Below are 24,760 nucleotides of genomic sequence, written 5' to 3'. Positions count from 1 at the left end.
ATAGCTAACATTGCCCATTTTCACGTACTTCAGCAGGGCGCTATGGCTCGTGCCGGTAACCCTAGCACTCAAAAGGAAGGAACGAGTGTAGGAGGCTACCCTGGGCTACAGAGACGACCTCATTTTAAAAACAAACAAATGAACAACATCAGGGCTGGGGAGACGGCTCAATGGGGCCAAGCTGCTTCTGGGTAAGCATGACGTCCTCCTGAGTTTGGTTCGTCATAAAAACCCTGGTGTGGTGGAGTGCGCCTGCAATTCTGGCATTGGGGGAAAGGAGACAACCAGATCGAAGGGCTGCTAGCCAGCCAAAATGATGAGCTCCATGTTCAGGGGAAAGCTTTGTCTCAAAGATGAGATTGGGAGTGACAGAAGACCCCCCAACATTGACCCAGTGTGTGCCTGTGGAGGCAAGTGTACCTGCACAGGCACCGTGTGTGTGTGTGTGTGTGTGTGTGTGTGTGTGTGTGTGTTTTCTACAAGGAAACTTTGTTCTTTTGTACTGGGGACCCAACTAGGGCTTTGCACATGCTGGCCAACAGCTGTTTAAATTCTGAGACAGGGCTTCAGAAAGTTACCCTGTCTGGGTTTGAACTCATGACAATCTTCCTGTTTCAGTCTCCCAGGTGGCTTACATCACCAGATCCAACTTACAAACAAATTTTATTGAATTTGGAAGCCACAAACAATATAACAGCATATTTTTTAAAAAGGATTCAGATTTGCATGGCATTTATAAAATCTGTGATCATTTTGATTGTGGCAAACTTAAAAGTCATCCTTCCCCCCTAGCCAGGTATCGTGGGTCATGTCTTTTATCCCAGCCTTGGGGAGGCAGAGGCAGGTGGGTCTCTGTGAGTTTAAACCAGTCTGGTCTACAGAGCAACTTCCAGGCCAGCCAGGGTTACATAGTAAGATGCATCTCAAAAACAAACAAACAAACAAACAAACAAACAAACAAAGTTTGCTGTGTTCAAGAAAGTACTTACTAAATAAATCAGTAGGGTAATGACTTCAAACAGGCTGAACATTAGGATGACCATTTTAAAAGAAACTTTAGCTAGTTAATAATATAATGTACTTGTGCGTGCGCACGTGCATGTGCATGTGTGTGTGTGTGTGTGTGTGTGTGTGTGTGTGTGTACACAAAGAGGAAGAAGGGGAGGACAGACAGACGATAGGAGAGGAGGGAAGGAAGGACTGACTATGTGGAGTCTCTTGCATCTGGCTCCCCAGTGTCAGACTTAGCAGTATGTGCCACCATGTCCCTTCCCTAATACACTGTCTTCTTGAAAACCTGGTGAGTTAACCTTCATAAAGTAATTCATAAGTTAATTAACTGAATTTAACCATTCCACTTCAAACCATGTTACATATGGTAAGCATGTACAATTTTACCTTCATAAAGTAATTCATAAGTTAATTAACTGAATTTAACCATTCCACTTCAAACCATGTTACATATGGTAAGCATGTACAATTTTACTCACAAATAACAACAACAATGAAAGTTAAAAAAAAAAAAAAAAAACCTCCCCATGCCCCTAAAGAAAGGGACTGTAACACAATCACACACATGTAAAAGGTAGCTCTGATTTTTAACCATCTACTAATTAAAGCATCCCCAAGAGGATGTGCGGCTAAAAACTGTACAATGATGAGCAACACAAGAGTTCAGAGGAACAGAGCATAACGAACTCACTAGCTCAGGCATGCCTTCGCCGTAATTAGTCTGAACTAGTGACATTTTACTGTGCTATGCCAGGCTAAGATTAATGTCAAATGAGTTTCTCAAGACGTAAATAATCATATTAAAGAGAAATCGAGGAAGTGGGCTGACATGTGTCCCGATGTGAACTGTTCAAATGTACGGCCACATCCCTATGGCCGAGGGACTCCACAACACACTTTCATATGGGGCTACACTTACGGTACACACTTGGAATTTGATGCCTTTTACCAATTAAGCACCAGAAGTATCTGATTGAACGCAAAATTACCAACAATAAGCCTGGTGATGCTTCATGCTCTTTACATTGTCATTACAACCACCACCCAAAAGAAACTCATGTGGCCAAGAACAGGAAAGGCAAAAAGTCACACTTTTTTTTTTTGGACAATGATAGGATTTCTACAGTGCTTACCATAACAACCCTTAAGAAAAGTATCTCTGTAGATTGCTGGGCAATTATGCTTCTGCTTGATAATTACCAGGTCCTCTCTAATGGCCACCTTCGCATGGCTCATCTAGCCCTTGGCATGTATTAAATAGAGCACCATTATCAAAGCCACACAATTTTTCTCTACATATATTAACACAAACATCTATGCATATAAATGTGCAAAAGGCTTAAAAAGACTTTAATGCTGTTCAAGTGTTAATGATGTCATTTACTAAACATGTAAGAGGGTCTCTGAAATACAAGGAATTCAGAATGCTAGAGAAGGCAGGCTGGGTAGGGACAAAAATCAAACTATTTTTTAAATAGTATAACAAAAAACCTCTTTGCTTCCCAAACTTGAAAACGAACACATTTCAACTCTAGTTTGGAATGACTACTCTGACTCTCAGATGGAAAAGTCTCAAAAGAAGTGTAATTGCCAACTAATCAACAAAGATATTTTCTTAGGGTTGTTATCGCCAGCGCTGCAGAGATCTTCGGGAAGGATCTCTCTATTTTGCATGCCTTTCTTGTCTCCAGAGCACCACCCTTAGGAACTTGCATTGGCAGGCGGCGTTCCTTAATGTCTGACCTGTCCCTCCAGCCATACAGCTCAGGCTCTGGTGCCATGAATTTTTGCTAAATTATGCTATCCTTGCTCTCCTCTTAATTTTACGGTTTTCAACACAGATTTGCTTTCCTGTGGGAAGGAGATAAGAGGCTAAGGATTTTAATTTAAGCTCTGGCCTTGTCTTATATTTTGTGAGATGGATAGCACAAGCGGCCCCCGGTAGGAGCGTTAACGGCGGCAGCATGGATTCCGTCCCTTTTTGTGGCCAAAAATAAAAGTCACATGAAATCTCAATACTATGTGTGAGCAGAATTCTAAGGCCTCCCGAGGACCGTTTCCACGATGTGTACAAACGAAGCGATGTGGATTCGAGCTATGCAGAAGCTGCCTGCCACTGGCCTGCTGCCCTCGGTCCTAAATGTGTGACATAATGAACACCAACACTGTCAGAACGTGGGCCCTGCCACTTGGGTTAAATTCTGAGACAGAAAACGAATTTAACCATTCTGAAGTCTGCTCTTCTCATCTCCAAAGTGCCTGGTGTATTTTCTGGGAAGAATTACAATACCACTACCTAAGTCTATCTCACAGGAACATTATAGGCGTGACACATGTATGTGGGTGCAGGTGTGCCCACTTATTAAGTGTCTGAAAACTTCCCAAGCACCATTATAGCACTGATAACGCAGATGTGGTCTCTACTATCGTACAACTTATGTTCTAGGGCCCTGGAGGTGGGGACAGCCACTGTCGTGGGGAGTGTGTGCTGGAGACGAGCCATACGTTTAAAAAACAGAAATAAGCTAGATCTGAAATGCAAGCATCACGTGATGTGGAGAGGACAATGGTGGAGGCAGCATAGGTCTAGGCCTGGGCCTTTGCATCATGGTAAAGTTGCAAGAAAGCTAAAGAACAATTACAATCCTGGCCTCTTAAGAGGCGGGAAAGAGAAGCAGAGGTCACCAGAGGGTGGGCAGTGAAGCCAGGACCACTGGCAATACTGAGGGGAAAGCCCAGCCAGCCCAGCCAGCCCAGCGCTCAGCTCCAGCAAACACAGTGGCAGTAGGCCCCGGGGTCGCCTCCTACACAGGCTCCAAGCTGCAGGGAAATCAAATGACCCTTCAGCACCCTCTCTTTGTTGAGTACTGTGCACACAGTACTTTACCCCATGTAAGTCTGCTGTGAGGGAGGGCATGGGTGGCGGTTGCTTCTTCTTCATTCATGGGCACAGTTAGGTAAACCTTACTTTCCAGTAGAGACTCAGCAGATATTCCCAATATGTGTTCCTAATTTTGTTATCCCTGATGGCCGGGATGCATAATCACGCCATCTTTCTGAGACACTCTGGAAGCTTCCCGTCATCCCAATCTATTGCTTGGCGATGTTTAGTAACCTCCTTAAGCCCACAAGGCAGAAGTGGCAGAGTGAGGCCAAAAACTGATCCTAAATACACCCAGTGGGGGAGCAAAGGCAAAGGAATGGGACGGACAGCGGGTACTAGAAGAACAGAACCATACAGGGGAGGGGCCTGCGAAACAGCTGTCCTGCCCGTGCTCAGCACTCGCACATGGCTGTTTAGAAAAATGGCGGGAAGCATTGCCCCGAGCTTGAAAGGCCCACCGCCGGGCCATTCTGGCACGTGGAGCCTAACAGTAGCGGTGACTAATGCTGATCAAGTGCTTACTGTCCACTGGCGAGCCCTCTGTCCGCAAGCCCTTCTGAGGCAGGTGAGATTAGTGCCCCCTCTTACAGATTAGACAACTACATGGAGGCACTCAACAACTCTCCCGCGGGCATGTAGCCAGTGCGGCAAAGTGCACGAAGTCTGGCTCTGGAAGCCAAGTTGTGTTTCCAGCATATGACGTGGCCTTGGACTCTGAGCTGACCATCCTGGTCATAGCTGACGGCGTGTGACATCTCCGTGATGACTCTGTGGTCTCTGTCCCGGGCCCAGGAATTGCCTCAGACAAAGAGGCACCTCAGCAGAGGTGGTCAGAGCAGCAGAAGCTCAACAGCCACCTTTCTCTCCACAGCTGGAAAACATCCCAAGGCAGGGTGGCTGGCTGCCGCCCAGGCGGGACCCTGCAGGTAGGAACCGCTCTGGCATCACAGCCAATAAAACCCACACCTCCTGTGGATATGAAGTGGGTGCCACTTAGGGATCTGAGAGCCATCTCCAAAGCCAGGTTCCCAGAAATGACCCACTCACCACTGGCTGGCACTGGGGTGCCCTGCAAGTCGTCATCCCCTGATGATGTGGTTCTGGGAAGGCCTGACTGTGGTTCACCTCCCTCCCGGCTGAGGCCCTGGGCCTGCTGGGAAGTGGGAGAACTGGGTGAGTGGCGGGTCCACCTGGTAGTCTATTTCCAGATTTCAGCTAAACCCACAGCTTGGGATCTAACCTTGCACAAAGCTGGTGCATGTTATTACAATAGCCTGTGCATTTTATCAGTGGTGTTCTCAATTATAATTCGAATGCAGGGAAACTTGAATAAACACTCTACCAGCTTACCAAGGTGAGAAATGGCACCTGGCCTCAACCCTCATGGTGGGATTTTACTTTTGATTACACTCCAAAGAAGTCTGGTACTCCCTAAATGCGGCTGTGTGACTTCACTGTCTTCTCGTCCCTTCTGACATTAACCCATGAACAGGACACACTGAGTTCCTCGTCAACTAGTTTGTGTTCTGTCCAAAATACTCTCGACCATCCTCCAAAGCTAGGCACTGGGCCCAGGTCCGGTGTGGCCTTCACATCTGAGAGCATCACCACCGTGAGACAGCAGCTTCCTTCAGGTGAGGAGGGAGCCCATCACCATTCCTCACACCTAGGTCTGGAGCAAAGCGGTCTTCTAGAGACCTTCACCATCAAGCTCTGGAGGCTTTTTCGGAGAGGAAGCAAGGAACATGGACCGGGTGCCCTGAGAGCGCCTGTCATTACAGGAATGCTTTCGGATGTGCTCTGGCACGTCTCCGCCCAAGTGGCTATCATTACCCCGAGTTTACAGATGAAGGGCCCGAGTCCTTTTGAACACAGAGCTAAGTAGTAATTAGTGGACAGATGAGCTGCACCGGGGTTGGTTTGATACCCAAACCCTTGGTCTTCCTACCCCAGACTGCGGGTTTTCGGCTCCTTCCCCCACCTCTGATCCAAGCTGCCAGCCAGGTGAGCGCAGCCCGCGATGCATCATGCAAGCATTGGATTTTAATAAAAACATCCCCCAACAGGAACAAATGGCGGCCTGGAGAAGGCTGCTGCTACCAGCAGATCTCCAACAGACTAGTGGGTAAGCTGCTTTAAGACACAGAAAAACCAAAAAACAAAAAAAACGGAGTACCCATGATTCTCCAAGCCATCATCGGGTGGTGACAGCACACAGTCTATTACTTGATCCCAAGCCAGCCTCATACTAGATGCTAAGATTCTGTTTCACAGAGAATACCAAAGTTCTGAGAAGACAATTTATGTGAGATTACACTGAAAGTTAAGTCGAGAGACAGAATCTGAGTCCAAATCGGTGTGACTCCAAAGTCTACAGCTTGTATACTAAAGAATCAAAACCAGGTAGTCCTGGCACCCTCTGGTTGTCAACCGTCAGCCACCAGTATCAATACAGTTCAGTATTCAGACATGCAGGCACTGGGGCAGAATTCAAATCCTGGCGGGCAAGTGTGAGTCGGTTCTTATACTTGGTAATCCACTTAGTTTCCCAGAATCTGTTTCCTCATTTGCAAAACCAGTGGATATCAGCTCACAGGGTTGCATTGAGGATTAACAAGCAACACAAATAAAGCATTGAGCTCGAGTCCTGCCACATCTGTTCAGTGGGTGCTCTGTGGAGTGGATATGAAAAAAGGGCCTATAAATGAATCTAGACACTCCAAACTTCACCTACACATCCCTCAGGCACCCTGCTCTGACCTATGCTTTTTTTCCCAGGTGAATTATTCCTTTCCTGCTCTAAAATACTTTTAATTTGTACCTAAGTTTCAAGAATTTTCCTCTGGTTACTGCTTGTTGAAGTACCTCCCGATCTTTCAGGACCAATGGCGCCCTGTGCCTGCAACCTGAAACAATCCTATCATTCCGGTCTCAGTCTCACTGCTGCATGCAGGCACACACAGCTAGCTGGTCACTGCTGCATGCAGGCACACACAGCTGGTCACTGCTGCATGCAGGCACACATAGCTGGTCACTGCTGCATGCAGGTATACACAGCTGGTCACTGTTGCATGCAGGTATGCACAGCTGGTCACTGCTGCATGCAGGCACACGCAGCTGGTCACTACATTTGCTTTATTTCTCTATCAGAGCAGCAGCTAACACAGTAGATCCCATCTATGTTTAGCTTACAGGCAGTTTCAAACTGTTTTACTCCAGGTAACCTTTACATTCTTAAAAACCACAAGATGCTGACAAACCTTTGTTTATGCAGATTTATCAAGAAACATTCATTATATTCAAAATTACAATAAAAACCTAAAAATATTTAATGCATCTTAAGATGGCAAACCTATCATATAAAGCATTTTATATAAAAACATCCTTTAAGTAAGAATGCAAAGAGTGGCATTGTTTACATATTTTGCCACTCTCTTTAGTGTCTGCCTTAATAGAAGACATGAATTTTCATCCTTGTGTTCTTACATGCAAATCTCCACTGTGATATGCCACATTTCAGCCCAACCTCACAGGTACACTCCTGCAAAAGAAATTATTCTAGAACTTGTTTCAGACAATCGTGGATTTCTTTCTCTGATACTAGATCAAAACCTGACAGGTGGCAGAGACTTTCTTGGTGGTTAGTCACAACGTCCATCACTACCTGTGACAATGTAGCGTCCTCCTCTTACTGAACTTACCCACGTGTGACTTTGTAATATGGGGCAGTGGTCATTTGGAAAGTGAAAACATCTGAAGAGTTCACTGGGCTGAAACATTTCTTTACATAGTGTTGTGGAATATTAATTTAACTATGTAGAGATGCATTACATTTGTTTATGTTGCAGAATATTACTTAACTATGTAAAGGTATATTGCATCTGTTTATGCTGCAATTGCTTAACTATGCAAAGATGCGTTACATTTGTTTATGTTGCATTTAATTATGTAAAGATGTGTTGCTGTTTCATCTTGCCTGCTTAAGGCACCTGATTGGTCTAATAAAAAGCTGAATGGCCAATAGCTAGACAGTAGAGGGATAGGCGGGGCTGGTGAGCAAAGAGAGAGAAGAGAGAAGAGAATGAGAGAGAAAGAGAGGGAGATGCCCAGGGCCAGCCAGCCAAGCAGCAGACAGACAGTCAGACATGGAATAAGACATACTGAATGAAAGAAAGGTAAAAAGCCCCGAGGCAAAACACAGATGAAGAGAAACAGGTTAAAATAAGAGTTGTAAGAGCTAGCAAGAAACAAGCATAAGATAAGGCTGAGCATTCATAACTAACAATAAGTCTCCATGTCATGATCTGGGAGCTGGTCAGTAGCCCCAAAGAAAGGCTATTACAACAGTGTGAAAACCCCATTCATTCATGATCCCATCAAAAGCTTTAAGGACTGAGAAGAGATACCAAGTTCACAGTAGTGTGCAACAATTTTCAAAAATTCTAGTTTTTGTTTGAAAGCTTGATTTTTTTCTTAATCACAGGCAGTAAATTATGTCAACTGTTTTTGCATTGCATGACAGATGCAGTCTGCTCATTTGTGAGACAACATCTGTCAGACACCAGCGTTGGAAGAACCACAGCTGCCTTTCAATTACATGCTTGGAGGTCAAAGGTTAATCAAGTTGATCATTTTAACTGACTTTCGAAGGATATCAGTGACATTTGACCTTTCTGGCAGCACAGGGCCGAATGCAGCGACTAGACATGTCATCACCAGCTGTTTTATCCAACCTTGCTTTTGCAGCACGAGTGTCGTGCAAATGCCCACACGGTAATGGAGACAAAGAAGTTTCCTGTTGCCCTGAGAACTGTTTTGACCCATGGATCCTTGAGTTTAGAGCACACTTTGGGAACTGACATCTGTAGTGAAGAAACAGGTGTGCAGGCGATGCATGCCAGCTGGGTGCAAGGCATTACTCAGGTGACTTCGGGAAGCAATCACTTCACGGCTTCCATCTCTGGGATAGTTTTGGATAGGGAAATGACACTTTGTACCTCTGCTCCCTTGTGCTGTTGCTATGTGTCTGTGTAGCTGTTTTCTCTCACCAGAAAGAGGTTGTAACTCTGTGATTTTATCCTTAGCATTGAACTCAGGACCCAGCAAGCCCAGCACTGTCCATATCGATATCACGTGGTTGTCTGAACAGGCCTTCAACACTGTCAAGTCAGCCCCTTCTAAGGAAGAGTTAATTCATACCTTTATATGACAGACAAGGACGTCTGCCTATATTCTTTTTTTGGTTGTGGCATGAAACATTACAACACCATCATCCATCTGCAGTTTCCAAGGAGCAGGGCTTTGGGCCAGTCTGATCGGGTTCTCAGCTCAGGGAAGCACAAGGCCAACAGCTCCCTGTCGATGTTCCCATTTCTTTCCCATCCCACCTTCTTGGGGATGTTTGCAGAGAAACGCCCACATTTCTTGACGAGTGGTCCTCTCCATCATAAAGCCGGCAATGGTGTGTCAAAATCACTCAGGTTTTTCAGTCTCTTAACTTCCTTTTCCATGACCAGCAGAGAAACCTCCATGCTTTTCTAAAGGGCTCACGTGACTCTCCCAGGTCACTCTAGTCACTTGTTCTCTGGTGTTAGGTAGAGGAGGATGAAGGAAAGGGCAGCCACACTAAGATCAATGAAAAGCCAGCCAGGGAGCCTGCTCAGTGGATAGAGCACCTGCTCTCAAGCATGGGGACTCCAGCTCGGATCCCCCCACAAGCAAGCACGTAAATGCTGGTGGGTGTGGTGGCCTGCCTGTAATCCAGCAAGCAGAAGACAGAGACAGCATGCTTGGAGCAAGCCAGCTAGCTAGCCAGATCTGGGGGCTCTGCCTCAGTACATACATACATAATACATACATAAGTGGAGAGCAGTCAAGGAAGACCACGCACGTGCACACATGTACACCCACACACGCAAACACACGCAGAGGGAACATTGGTTTCCCACTTTCCCCTGGTGTCAGCCTTTGCAGAAAAAAACGAAGAGCCGTCACACCCCATTCGCCGCTGTGATTATTCTGATTATAAAGTTTGGAGGTCACCTCATTTTTGTGTTTCTTTGTTCACACAGAGGCTGTAGCTTCAAGGGTGAGCTACTCATCCTCCCCCGAGTCATACCTCAGAAGGAAGGAACAAGAGGTAGCATGTGCATGCCCGTCCTTCCTCCCACATCCGGGAAATCAGGCAGAACTGTAGGGGAGGGTGCCTTCCACGCGAACTGCAAGGCCAGAGCTGAAGGAACACGCAAGGAGGAGGGCATATTGGCATGGGTGTGCAAACCGCCTTTTAGGAAAGGTTAGGTCGGAGCTGAAGCTTTAACTTACATGGTCTGACTCCTGGGGTGTCTGGAAAGACACACAAGTGTGCTGCCACTTAAGAGAGGGGGTGGAGAGAGAGGAGGAGGAGGGGCAGGGGAAGGGGGGAGGGGAGAGGAGGGGAAAGAGGAGGAGGGGGAGGGGAGAGGGGAGGGGAGAAGTGAAAAGGCTGCTGGATGAGTGAGACAAGGTTTAAGTTTTCCTTACTTTTCCTTAGGGAGTCTTGTGTTTAGTGGGTGTGACCTCACACTTCATTCTACCATTGGATTCCGCCTTAAACTAGTTCTTTATTGCGTCTTGCTCCATCCTTACTGTGTAACAGTAATTACATAGCAGTCTAAGAACTTACCCCCTCCTTACAAGCTACCAAAGGCTGCCTTTCCTGGACCAAGCATGGCCGTGGCTTTCCTGCCTCTTCCCTTCTTGGGCTCGGTGGTTGATGTAATCATGTTACTCTTGCTTAGACCTTGTATTTTCAAGCCTGTAAAATTTAGCCTTCAAGGATGTGTAAAGATTTCAGACCAAACTCCTCATGATGCTGCCAAATCCCATTACAGGTAATCCAAAGCCAAAGACTTCTCTCGAACCAATAAAGGAGGGAAAGCGTCTAGTGGTCCCTCTCAGGGAGGGAACATGTGGTCTCCATCACCAACGTTAACCTTCAGCTTCCCCAAAGGATTTCTGTGAGTTAGGGTCTCAGTGGAGTCAGTGGCGGGAGCACAGAGATGTGCAGAGAGAGGCATCAAGATTAACACAGGAGAGAAGTCAGCTGACAGAGAAAGACTGGGAACCTGTCCTCCACTGGGTTACAGCCAGCAAAGCATGTGTGAGAAAAGCCCATGACACACAGACTCTGGAGAGGACCAGAACTCATGCTGCGGTGTTCCTCTGCCTGTCTGTCCTCCCAGCTCCCTAGTCCACTTCCACTCTTGGGAGTGCCTTCATTGACTTTTTTTTCTTAACGAAGCGTCCCTATCTCTATTATAAGTGCCCCCACAAATATAAAGTGGAAGGCCATTCACCCCAGTTATTTGTCATGTCTACAAACCTGAGCATGCTTCCCATCGGCTCACAGATAAGGAAACCCGGGCTCAGGAGGACTAAGCTTTGCTGGGATCACATCTGCTCTAGCCCACTCCCACGGACCAGTCACTGGGGAAAGTGGGAGATCACCAAGGGGGAAAAACACTCACCTTGGGAGCCCAAAAGGGGAGCCACTGTTCTTAGTCACTGGAGTCTGTAAACAGAGAGACTGGGGTGAAGCCTAGTAACAGGGAAGACCAGGGAGGCGTGAGAATGACTTTTAATGGTGTGACACTGTGACGTCATCATCTGATTGATTTCACAGCCTTTGGCACACCCCTAGTGATCTGAGTGCACCACTATTTTTCATGAAGGGAACCAGAGTCAGTCAAGATAAGCATCCAAAGAACCCAAAACAGACCTGAGATTTCCTGTGTTAGAGGCAATGCAATATAACTAAGGTGATACAGTGGCTAATTCTGAGACCAGAAAAAGGGTGAAGCGTCATGGGTGAAAGGCTGGCTGGCATCTTAGGAGGCAAGATCAACAGGACCAGCAGCTGGAAGAGGCCTGGGGACCTAGAGGTGCCTGTATGTAGAGACCTCTCCACCGTGGATGTTCAGAGCACAGAAAGATATCAAACGGTCACAGCACTTTCTGGATCGTGGACACTAGAAACCACATTTAATCACAAATCTGTGGATTGGAATGGGGGGGCGCGGTTTAATTAGGGGTTGGTGGGGGACAGAATGTGCCTTGGTCCCTTGATTAAAAAACAGTCTCATATCCCAGGAGCGAAGTACTTAGCTCTTCACTGCACAGTAACTAATTAGTACTGGCACGCTCAAATCTAGTCAGCTTGGTGACAGCAGTATTTGGAGGAGCACTGGTTAGTTTTTGTCAACGTGACACAAACCAGAGTCACTTAGGCTAGACACTCAGTTGGGAATTGCCTCCATCAGACTAGCCTGCGGGGCATTTTCCCGATTAACGAGTGATGTGGGAAGGCCCAGTCACTGTGGGCAGTGCCATCCCAGCCAGCAGTCCGGGGCAGTACAAGGGAGCAAGCTGAGCACGTCTCCACTGTCTCTCCTTCAGCTTCTCGGCTCTCCACGGTGTCAGACTGTAATGTGTAAGCCAAGTAAGCCCTTTCCTCGCCAAGTTGATACTGGGTACTGTTTCGTCACAGCAACAGAAAGGAATGAATACAGCAGACCGGGGTGGGGAGGAAATGACAAGATAAACTAGTCAGAGATGGGTTGGGGGAGCAATCTGGATCAAGAACTCCTCTGGGTCCCATGCAGCGCTCAGTGAGCAAAGGCAGTGGGGCTGTGTTTTCCCTTGCAATCCACAGATCACACCTCATAATGATGCTGGGCAACGGGAAAGGGCAGGATGCCGGACCTAAAGGGCACTGCTCCGGGGTAGAGGGGGCATGATTACAGCAAAGTATGTCAAGTTCTCTGAGGCTCATCAGTCCTGAGGAGATCAGCCAGTTTTCCTGTTCCCAGTTTAAAAATCTCTCCCTCTACCATCCAAGGATGGCTGACCCAGACAGAGTCTACAGTCCTCTTCCCTGAGTCTCACTTCTAGAGGGTGGAAGACCTCTGTATGGCATTTGGGATATCCACAGGGAAAGAAAGAATGCTCCAAGCCTGAGAGAGAACTATAGAACCCCTGGGGCAAGGCGGCCAGCTGGAGCTGGCACATGGTCAAGGCCAGAGAAATCCCACAGCTCCCAGATGAACTGCAGATGCGTGGTGCGAAATTCCACAGGGGCGAAGCCAGCTGACTTACACCTTGTTATGTCACAGTGAAAAGGACCCTTCCCACCTGAGGTAACTAGAAAAAGTACTTGCTTTACTTTACTTGGCTTATGTCGTGAAGTCAGGTGTGAGCCCGCGACAGGAGCGATGCTTATGGAAGAAAGTGTCACTGGGCCTCCAGGACTCCTCAACGCTCCGCCGCTCAAGCCGCCCCCGCTTATACCTAGGTGCCCACACGTGGCAAGAGTCCAGTCAAAGTCTGAGGGGGTCCTTATTTTTGGCAGAGAAGTTGCTGAAGAGGCTTTTGGCAATCAAAGGGGGGGGGGACACACAAATTATTTTTATTAGAAGGTCTAGCACAAAAAAAGTGTTATCTATGAGCTGACACAGGGAAACATAAGACATTTTCTACGACCATCCAGACGTGCTGCTGACCTGGGAAGGGCGGCATGGAGGCATTCCTACAGACCTGTGCTGCCGTTAAATCACTGGCTAGGGCTTGAGGCCTGCAGCCAGTACAGGTGAGAGGGGATGCTTGGGTAAAATGCACACTGGACTTCAAACAGCGTTGACAGTACATTGTTTTTCTTCTATTAAAAAAAAATCTTTTCGGGGGTAGCAGTGCTGAGATTACACAGAGACTCACCCATGCCAGGCAAATGCTCCGTCACTGAGCCAGGCACTCGTCTGCACTTTTTTAATATACTATTAAATAATATCATCATTAAAATCAGTTTTTACTTGTTCGCTGTTACTCTTTTGGTCTGGTTATGGGACAATTAAAAACGACAAATACACTGTGTAACTTGCATTTTTGTTCCATGAGACAGGAAAGAGTCTAAGTCTATGTGTCTCATGATCTCCAGTTATGTTATGGTTGTGTAGTTCAGTGTCCTGGTGGGACTCCTAACAGTGGGAGTGGGGGCCGTCTCTGGCTCTTTGGCCTGCTCTTGAGACCCCTTTCCTCCTACTGTGTTGCCTTGCTCAGCCTTACTACGAGGGATGTGCCTAGTCCTACTGCAACTCCTTAGGCCATATTTGGTCGATATCCTCGGGAGGCCTGCTCTTTTCTGAAGGGAAACAGAGGAGGAGTGGATCTGGGGGAGAGGGGAGGTGAGAGGAGGGCCTGGGAGGAGAGGGAGGCAGGGGAAACTACAGTCGAGATGTAATATGTGAGAGAAGAATAAAAAATAATAAGAATAAAGTAGTAATATAGGGGCTTGAGAGATGGCTCTGTGGTTAAGAGCACTTGCTGCTCTTACAGAGGACCTGGGTTCGCTTCTCAGGATTCGCTTCTCAGCACTCACATGGCAGCTCACAACCGTGTATAACTTCAGTTCCAGATTAGCTACCCCTTCTTCTGGCCTCTGTGGGCACTGAATACACATGGTACACATACATCCATGCAGGCAAAGCGCTCATACACAAAAAATAAATTAATTAATAGCATTTAAAGTAGTTACATAACTATTTTCTAGGTTCCTTTTTTATGGAAAAGGAAAATTATGGATAAAGAACCGAAAATCAGCAGGATATGGCATCACATGCCTGTGACCCAAACACTTGGAGGCTGAGGAGGAAGGCCTGAGGGTTTGAGGCCACGCTGGGCTTCACAGCATGATTTTTGTCTCAAAACACACACACAAACAACAAAAGAAAAACCTACAAAAATAAAAAGGTAAGGAGAGGCTGCTTGGAGACAGGGGAGAAAAGTGGGGAGGAAGCCTGGCGATGTCAATTTAAACTTGGATTTCAAGTCCTCTTCTAAGAGCCAGTACAGAAAAAAAAAGTTAATTATGTAACAACCAGCTAAAGCTAGATAACATCCACTATGCATTATGAAACAACCTACTACACGGAAGCAGTCTTGCATCGTTCTGAACGATCCCCATGAATGAATGTTACATCCTGTGGAGCCTCCTCAGCTAGGCTGAAACACACTTCAGGGAAAGATTGAAAGCTCCTTCCCATTCACACCACCCACTCTACCTGGGAAAAAAGGCAGTTTACCTTGAATGAAAACGACGCTGTGACATCACTACTTTCAGGGCGCGCTTATGAGTCAAGGGAAAAGCACCTTTGGTTTTGGATTTAAAAAACAAAATCGTGAAATGAGTAAGAAATTGAGGCTGAAAACTTCAAACGGACAAAGTAGACTCCAATGCTGGGGTTCTACATAATTCTGCACATTCTGAGTCATTTTAAATGCCCAAAGAAGTCACGCCAAGACACTCTCCTAAAAAAAATATGTATACACATATATATGCATATATTATATATACACCTCTTAAAAGACTTCCAATTCTATTTCTATATTTTCAGGAAACAAGATCTTTCTATTTTCTACACACAAAATCCTACAGCAGTAAAAGTGACAGGATTTACTAATTGTGTGCTGTTAAAAAGGACACCACACTTCTGTGACTACAGAATCAGTCAAGCTCCATCTTCTGTCACTTAGCGTCAATGGGAAATGTCCTTCCTTGGTCCCTTTGAGTTTCCATCATTTTTAGGCGTGTATGTGGGGAACTCAGAGCAACATTTGAGGCCTGTTCGGTGGACCTTTCTTCAGGGCAATCTACACAGCCCTGAATATACAGTGGTGTCCTGGAGACACTGTTGGCTTGTTCTAGCAAGGCAGCTGACTGCTGGACTTCCAGGATTTTAAGAGCCTGTTATTGTGCAGGATGGAACCGGTCACAGCAGGATTAGCTGCACTCTGGGAATTGGAGAACACGCAAAATGCCCTTCCCAGGAGCTGATCGCTTGGTGAACACCAAATCCTTCACTATGGCACTTATGTAACAACTCATTCAATACTTGTTTCTCTTGGTGACAGGTAACAGGAATAAAATCTTGACCTTTGTCTAAACTATTCAAGAACAGAGAATCACAAAAATGGTCATTTGCCAAGACCTAGAATGCCCACTCTCAGCTGCAGGGGATGTGGTCTCCGGTCACTCGTTCCTCTGCCAGGCTCACCCCTGCTGCTGGGTCTACCAGCACTGAGGCTGAGGTACTGGACAGATGGAGGCTCCCATGCACCACAATGAGAAGAGCGTAGACCACACACAGTGAAAAGCACGTGATGTATGGTAGAGGGCCAGGAAGATAGCTCAGAGGTTGAAAAAGCCTGTGCAGTCCAAGGTAGATCCCAGAACCATGGAGGGAGAACAGACTCCTGAGGGTTGCCCTTTGACCTTCATGAGCACACTGTGCCATGTATGTGCCCTCCTTCCCTACACACACACACACCACCACCACCACCACCACTACCACCATACACACGTACATGTGCCCCCCCACATACATCATACACATATGAATGTGTGCACACACATGGAAATCTTGTCTGTATATATCTGTGTACCACACAGAGGCCAGAAGTGAGTGTCATAGACCCTTGGAACTTGAGTTACAGACACTTGTGACCTGCCATGTGAGTGCTGAAACAGAACCTGGATCCTCTGGAATAGTGGCCAGTGCCCTTAACCACTGAGTAACAGCTGAGCCTGATCTCCAGCTCAGTTATATATATATGTTATCCATAGAAATAAGGGTTGGAACTTTGGAGATGAATCGGTTCGTTAAGTGCTCACCAGGGTGTCAGGACCCTGAGTACAATGCACAGCACGCACAAAGAAAGCAGTATCGGCAGGTGCTGGGGGGATGGAGACACATGGGTGGCTCATTGGCCAGCCAGCCTGGCCACGTCAGTGAGTTCCAGGTCCAGCGAGAGACCTTCTGTCAAAAGGCAAGGTGGAGAACAACCGAGAGAGACCCTTGATATCAACTCTGACCGCCACATGTGTATCTACACACACATGCACTCATATGCATACAAACACACACACACACACACACACACACACACACACACACACACACGTATATGCTACATATGAAGAGAAGGAAATGAGTTTTACACAAAAATGCAAAACTGAGAGCTGGAGAGATGGCTCAGAGGTTAAGAACACTGGCTGCTCTTCCAGAGGTCGTGAGTTCAATTCCCAGCAACCACATGGTGGCTCACAACCATCTGTAATGAGATCTGGCGCCCTCTTCTGGCTGCAGGGATACACGCAGGCAGAACACTGTGTACATAATACAGAAATAAATGTTTTAGAAAATGCAAAACTGGCCGGGCGGTGGTGGCGCACGCCTTTAATCCCAGCACTCGGGAGGCAGAGCCAGGCGGATCTCTATGAGTTCGAGGCCAGACTGGTCTCCAAAGCGAGTTCCAGGAAAGGCGCAAAGCTACAGAGAAACCCTGTCTCGAAAAACAAAAACAAAAAACAAAAAACAAAACAAAAAAAAAAAAAAAAGAAAAGAAAAAAAAGAAAATGCAAAACTGAGACTATTTCGCTTGGGTACTGAACTGATGGCTGGGACGTTAAGCCTGGGGGCAGTGAATCAGAGCAGCTGCCCAGGCCAAAGGCACAGAGGCTAGCCTTGGCTAGAGAATGTAAGCGAGGGAGCTAGAGCTGAAAGGCTGCTGCTTCGCTGCATGCTGACCCAAAGAATAAGTGCTCTCTCCAGGCTTAGGGAGTTTTGAAACTCTCCAAGCTTGTATTCTGAAGACAAAGACAGAAGAGTAAATCCATCTGTGGCCAGGATTGGAGGTTCCGGGGCCACTAACTGGATTTGAAGGTCATGAACCGGGGTGTCGCTCTTGGTCCTACCTGCTACTGTGTGCAGTCTCCAGCAACGGCGTCCTACTCTCCTGCGCTTCAGCTTCTCTGCTGAGTGAGGGGAATGCTTTCCCTGCGCTGGGTTTGTGTTAGGATCAGGTGAGATCACACACATTGCAAGAGTGCGAAAGCACCACGCCACTTCGGCCTACCGGAAGCCATTGCGGTCCCTTCCCACATTGAGAACATTTAACTACAGTCAACATGTATGGCTTCAGTGAATACCAAGTGAATCTAATGGCTTCGTGGGCTCCTGTCAGTCACCGTGCCTTACTGCTGACTGTCGGCCTACAGGAAATCTCTGCTTTCTCATCAAGACAACCTTGTGGGAGAACGGTTTTTCGATGGCACAATGGGGTCTGTCTATATACCTCAAGCTGTGCCAATACTACGTGTCAGCTGGTCCATCTGAATGCCAATATTTTAAAGGTGCTTGAACGGATGACCAGCCACATAAGTTTAAGCAGAAAGTAGAAAAATTTTAAATACTGAGAGAGCAACAAACACGAGATAACCCAAGAATACACCAGCTTGCAGAACAGAAATGCACTGAGAAAAAGCAGATAGGCAAGACCTTGAGTGCAACAATGTCATGTTTGTGGCTACAGCTGGTGAAAGCTGAAATCCTGGGGTCAACAGACGGTAACATGGACGCCCCTGTCCTGTCTCCCATGCTCACCCTGTCCTGTCTCCCGTGCTCGCCCTGTCCTGTCTCCCGTGCTCGCCCTGTCCTGTCTCCCGTGCTCACCATGTCCTGTCTCCCATGCTTGCCCTGTCCTGTCTCCTGTGCCCTTTCTAGCTCCAGCGGCCCCATGATCATCAGCTGAAAAGCTCTGAGTTCCAATTCTCTAATATTCTGTAGTTTGTCCCCACACCCAGAAGTGGCCCGGAAAGGAAGAAAGCATGCTTTTGGTGAGGAATGACTTCAGAACTGGGAATATTAAGAAAGTGCTTTTAAGAGATCAGTGCCACCAGGTGGGCCATGGCTTGATGGCAGCGAGTTCCGGTAATCTAAAGGAGCCTAATGGAGTTTACAGAGCAACATAAGACACTGGGAGCCGTGTTTCAATTATCATCAAATTATTTCCATTGTCACTAATCCCAGAAATCTAAAGCCACAGTCAACAAAATAGCCATTCCAAGGAAAGGCTGCACAAAAACTTGGACCAAAAACTAGAAAGGAACTATAACACCTTCAGATGTACAACCTTCAGAAATATGCGCATGCAATCCCAGAAGGAGACACTAGACTCTGGAAATACACAACTTACAAGTCTCAGAAATCCATGTGATTACAGGACTCATAAGCCCCTCTCTTCCCAAATTTATATAAACAATAAAGACAGCTACAGAACTGATGCTCCCACCCTCTTTGCAACCTCCAAGTTTTGCAGAGAGCCACAGGGAGCAGGGATGCTGCTTTTGTGAGCCTCAGCCAGGTTGGGGTCGCTTTTGGTGCTGCAGCTTTGAGTCACTCATGTTCCTGTAAGTGACCTCTCACCCACACTCCTATAAGTAGCCCCAACACACTCTTTTTGGCAAGTTGTACTCTGTGGGGAATCATTACTTTGGTCTGTCGTTAGTTCCCTGTCTGGGATAAAAAGATAAAAAATCTCATTTGGATTTCACAATTTCTCAGTAAAGAAGGTGTTAGTAGCCCCATGTCTCAGAGAAGAAAGCTCCGAATCTAAAATCCCACAGAGAGGACGGGCTGGACTAACCCCATTTCTGTCTCACCAATCCATGGCAGGGCCTGCTGCCTGTCATCCAGGGGCAGCAGCCCTTCTCAAGCACAAGGGTCTCCTTAGGACAGCTGCAGGGGCACAGAGCCTCAGAGGCCTCTGACGCGCCACTACCATCTGTGTTTATGGCCCAGAAGTGGCCGTGCAGGGTCATCTGAACACACTAGCCACCAGGGTCACCATTCAACAAACCACTCACAAGTCCCATGCTTGAGCCAAGCTCGCCAGTAACATCAAGGAGTGTTCTGTTCAGAAAAGTCCTACCCATCAAACAAAGCAGCACCATTGAGGAACTTTCTGCCTTCCCTGAATTGTCCAGGTCATGCTAAGAATGACCGCTGTTGAGGCTCTCAACTGAAGTGGTGCTCAAGGTTCCTGGTCAACTTTGTAACTGTTAGTTTTTAAAACAATTCAACCTTTCTGTCACCAGAATCGGAATGTCTTCAAAGGCACATTTACATCCAGTCTCAATCTTTAAATGTGAACATGCTGTAAGCCAACGGTAAAGATTCTCCTGTTTAACATGACTTGTTTCCTTCTGCTAATGGTCCATTTAATTGTGCTTTCTCTAAAGAAACATGCTTGTTCAATCCTTCCCTCGCTTTATTTTTTTAATCGGCTTATGTTTAAAGCTTTAAAAGTATCCAAAACAGACAGAAAACTGTTTCACAGTTCCTCAAAAAGTTAAACATGAACTGCATTGCCCAACAATTTTATTCCTAAGATCCAAGAGAGCTGAAAGCATTTATGCACACAAATAGTTACGCATAAATATTCAAATGCAGCACTACATATAAAAGCCAAAAAGTGGAAACAACCCCAAAAACCTACAGACTGATACATAAGCCAACTGTGGGATACACACGTAAAGGAATATTATTCAGCCATAAAAATAGTGCTGACATACAGTTGATGAACTTGAAAACACGTTAAGTGAAATAGACCAGATTTTAAAAGGCACATATTGTACAACCTCCTCTATGTAAACGCACAGAACTAGCAAATCCGTGGAAAAACAATGAAAGACCATTACCACCTGAGAGGAGGCAGGGACTGGGGCTGGCTGACGGAAATGTTCTGAAATTAGACGGTTTTGACAAATGCCCAACCGTGCACATGGTAATGGCTGACACCCGCTGAATTGTAAGCTGTAAGTGGATTTTAAGTTTATACAAATTAGAGCTGAATCTAAAAAAAACTAAAAGGATAAAAATGGAATTGGAGTAAAAAGAAGGCTTGTTTTCTTGTATTTGTAGGCAGAAATGCAAGATTATGAACACATATTGACTCTCTGAACCTTGTAATTTTACAAGCCTTGATAACAAGGGAACCTGAGCAGGCTGCAATTGGAATTACACATAACCAAAACACAACCCACAGATGGCAGGCACACCGTGTGTCAGGGGCACGGCGGCCCCCACATGACCACGCAGAGGACCTGTCTAGAAGTTCCTCCTCATTCTTCCTCCCTGGGCCTATGTCTCAGGGACAGCACAGAAGCTTCTTGCTTGTCTGGTTGCTAACACAGACAACTGAGAAGGGCAGGGAGAGGATGTCACTTCAGACACCTCCCCGTCCACTGCAGGACAGCATGTTGCGCACCCCTGGGACCCAGCACAGCCCTTGTTCTGGCTGCCAGGTGGCTAGATGGGCACACACTGTGGGAGCTGAAGGGAGTGTGAGTTACAGGTTCGAATACCCAGGCTACAGGAAGGTCCTACTCATGGGCCAGGTGCACGTAGCCTTCATCAATACCCTGAAACCATGCACGTTCAACTGAGGGCTTAGATCCACGATTTACTTTCCCCATATTTAGTAAGAAGAGCACTTTTTAAACGGAAAAGAACACAGACTCCACACTGATGCAGTGTTTGCCCCCTAAGACAACTACAGACTTGGGATCAAAGTTGCTGTTGGGCTGGTAGATGGTTCAGGGGTAAGGGCTGGAGGGGGGAACCGAGAACTGACTCTTACAAGTTGTTCTCTGACCTTCCTGCTGCACATACCTGCTGCACACACCTCTCCCGCCGCTACACACAGATAACAAAATAAAATGTGATACAATCTTGCTGGGTAGTGGTGGTGCACCTCTTTGGTCCCAGCACTTGGGAGGCAGAGGCAGGCGGATCTCTGTGAGTTCAAGGCCAGCCTAGTCTACAGAGCGAGATCCAGGACAGTCAGGACCACACAGAGAAACCCTGCCTAGAAGTAAAAAAGTAGCTCTTTGGGAACTTTAAATAAATAATCTTGACTATTTACCCTTTCCCTAATAGTTTCAAAATTAACTTCAATACTGTTTCAAATCATACTTTCCATCTTCTTGGACATGAATGAGATTTAAAGTCTTTGTCTCATTTTTCTAGAGGCTCTGGCCAAATGGCTGAGATCAAATCTTCTCTGATCTGAAATCTCTCAAGGCCCTCCTTAGCTGCGTGTCAGGATATACACAAAGGGACCTGTGAGCCTGGGATAAACCCAGTATTTGCTATGAAGAGTCCACACTGCCACTTCAAATGGAAGAGGTATAAGGTAGTTTATTGATGGAGGATTCTAGACTTTGAGAGGGCTGTAGCTTCCATTGTACCATCCTCCATCACCCAAACAGCAGGAGAGGATGCTCACCTGCGGGGGCAGCTGAGTCCACAGCTGGAATCCAGTACTGCAGCTGGGACTCCAAGCCACCGCCTGACTCTGTTGTAACTGTGCAAAGGTGAATCCACTCCCGTCAGCATGGTTCAGTTCTACCCAACTCAATGAAAGAGTGAATCAGCTTCTGTGTTAAAGGGCTGTGCCAGGGAAGTACAGAAGGGACGAAGATAAACAGTCTCCACTATTCCCAAGAACTGACTCTCTACTTGGAGAGGGGGAATGTATCTGCAAATAAAACCAATCTGGAAGAGCAAAAGCAGGCAACCAGGAAACAAATATCCAGGCAGGAAAAGGCAGTGACTGGAGGAATGTCCCCAAGCCTGAGCGGGGTACAGAGAAGGCTGGGGATGGTGAGGATGCTTATGGACCAGCATGGGCTGGCAGAAGGTAAGGGCAGAAGAGAGAACCCAGCACCAATACATTCATGTACTGAGTATCGGATTTTTCATCGATGCTTCCTGCAACCAAATGAACAAAGAGACTTGAATGAGCCACTTGGCTACCAGGTAGCAGAAACGACAGCCACATGCCTTCCTGGCCACTCCAAGCCTCCATGATGATGCCTAAGATCTGTTTCAAAGATCAGTTGCAGAAATGCAGATTAGGTTTGTAAACGCAGTGGAACTGGTAAAGATGTGTTAAGACCAAGGGTCAGTGGCAGGGCCTGGTGCTGCAGGCCTGTAATCCCAGCGACTCTGGAGGTTGAGGAGGGAGGATCACAAATTCAAGGTTGGCCTGCGCAACCCAGACAAACTATCTCAAAGTAAAAAGGTGTGTGGGTGTATTTCAGTGGTAGCGCCTTGCCAGGGTGCAGAGCCCTTCAGTTCAATGAAAACATTTGTTTTAAAGAGTAGGTACCATTGCATGGTGATCTTAGTTCCTCACTGTGCTGGTGAAGGAGTGTTCACATGTATACCTGTTCCTCTCAGTTCTCTGTGAGCACCGAGAGAGGAGCCCCACAGCAGGGGAGTCGGCAGTCGGGCCAAACAGAGGCATGCTCTCAGAACCCAACATCTGGCTGCTCACCTGAGCCTGCCCGGAAGGTGCAGAAAGCCTTTCCCTTCCCAAGAGCCCGCTGGCCTTGGTGGGATCCTGCTGCCCCTCTGGCAAGCCCATGGCTGCTCTTCACTGTGGTTGCTGTCCTCGGTGCGCCACAGGAAGGCAGATCCACGCCTAGGGGTGGGGGCACTGACCGCTATCGCAACGACAATGGAGAGCGGGCACCTGGGGAGGGTTTCGGGCCTTTCTAGCAGACCATACAGCTTTGTCGGCCTTGGCCGGAGGGAAAAATGAGTTTCTGGATAAAGGGGACCAAGAGGAAAAGGCCTAGAAATAAAGGCACTGAAATGCTCAGCCACTGTCATCATGTTAGGTTATAGGCAAAGCTTATATATATATATCACATATATCACATATATATATATCACAACTTGATGTGTTATTCCTGTAATCGAAGATTTATTTATTAAAAACAAAACTGTTGTCCTATATAAGCTGGCTTGCTAGAAAAGAATACTTTCCATTTAATCTTGGTTATACTATTGTCATAGCTAAGTAAGTAAACACCTGTTTACCCCCACAGGTGCACATTGAGATTGGGGAGGGGCGGGGCTACATGTCTATGTGCTTTAGGAGAGGTCTCACTACACAGCCCAAGCTGGTCTTGAGCTTACAATCCTCCTGCTTCAGCCTGCTGAGACCATAGGCAAGTGCCACCATACCCAACTATGACGTACTTTAGGTTCAGTGACTGGAAAAGGTGGACTAGCACTGACTCCAACCACCCAGCGCCACCCAGCTCCTGCCCTGCTGCTGCTGCTGCTGCCAGTGTCCTTGACTGAGACAGAAACCAGGCTGGGCACACAACTGTGGGGACAGCTGCCACATGAAGTTCCTTGAGGTGGGATCCAGGAAGCACCACAGAGACAGGCACCACAGGGTTACAGCTGTCAACACACACAGGTATACGGAAAGGGAAGGGAGAGGGTGGTGTGGTGGTATTGTGTTCCGCAAAATATTGTGTACCCTAACAAACTTATCTGGGGTCAGTGACAGAACAGCCACAATATTAAACATAGAGGTAAGGCAGTGGTAGCACACGCCTTTAATCCTAGCATTCCAGAGGCAGAAATCCATCTGTTTAAGGATACAGCCAAGCATGTTGACTCACGCCTTTAATCCCAGAAAGCTAGTCTTTAATCTCAGGGAGTGATGGTAGAAAGCAGAAAGGTATATAAGGCGTGAGGACCAGGAACTAGAAGCTTTTGGCTGGTTAAGCATTCAGGCCTTTGAGCAGCACAGTTCAGCTGAAAGCCATTGGGATGAGGACACAGAAGCTTCCAGTCTGAGGAAACAAGACCAGCTGAGAAGTTGGCCAGGTGAGGTTAGCTGTGGCTTGTTCTGCTTCTCTGATCTTCCAGCGTTCACCCCAATAACTGGCCTCAGGTTTGATTTTACTAATAAGACCTTCTAAGATTCCTGCTACAAGGGTGGGGAGTGTGTGTGTGTGTGTGTGTGTGTGTGTGTGTGTGTGTGTGTGTGTGTGTGAAGTGTCCTCCAGATGCACATCACCTCCAGCTGCAACCACCCGCTCTGGCTTTGGAAAGAGCACAGTAGCAATGGCCCCTGACTTCCACACAGGCTCCGTGGGGGTGTGCTGATGCCCTGACCATCTCCTCC

General features: G+C 47.0%; 1 protein-coding gene across 14 annotated transcripts in view; it reads right to left on the bottom strand.

Annotated features, from left to right (window-relative positions):
* Nucleotides 1-24,760, bottom strand: part of Lef1 (lymphoid enhancer binding factor 1) — a 112,222-nt gene that overhangs the window by 36,535 nt on the left and 50,927 nt on the right. The gene's annotated exons all lie outside the window — the stretch shown is intronic.

Source organism: Peromyscus eremicus, chromosome 6 (assembly GCF_949786415.1).
Source record: "Peromyscus eremicus chromosome 6, PerEre_H2_v1, whole genome shotgun sequence".
Taxonomy (NCBI): Eukaryota; Metazoa; Chordata; class Mammalia; order Rodentia; family Cricetidae; genus Peromyscus; species Peromyscus eremicus.
This window is presented reverse-complemented; position numbering and strand designations above follow the sequence as displayed.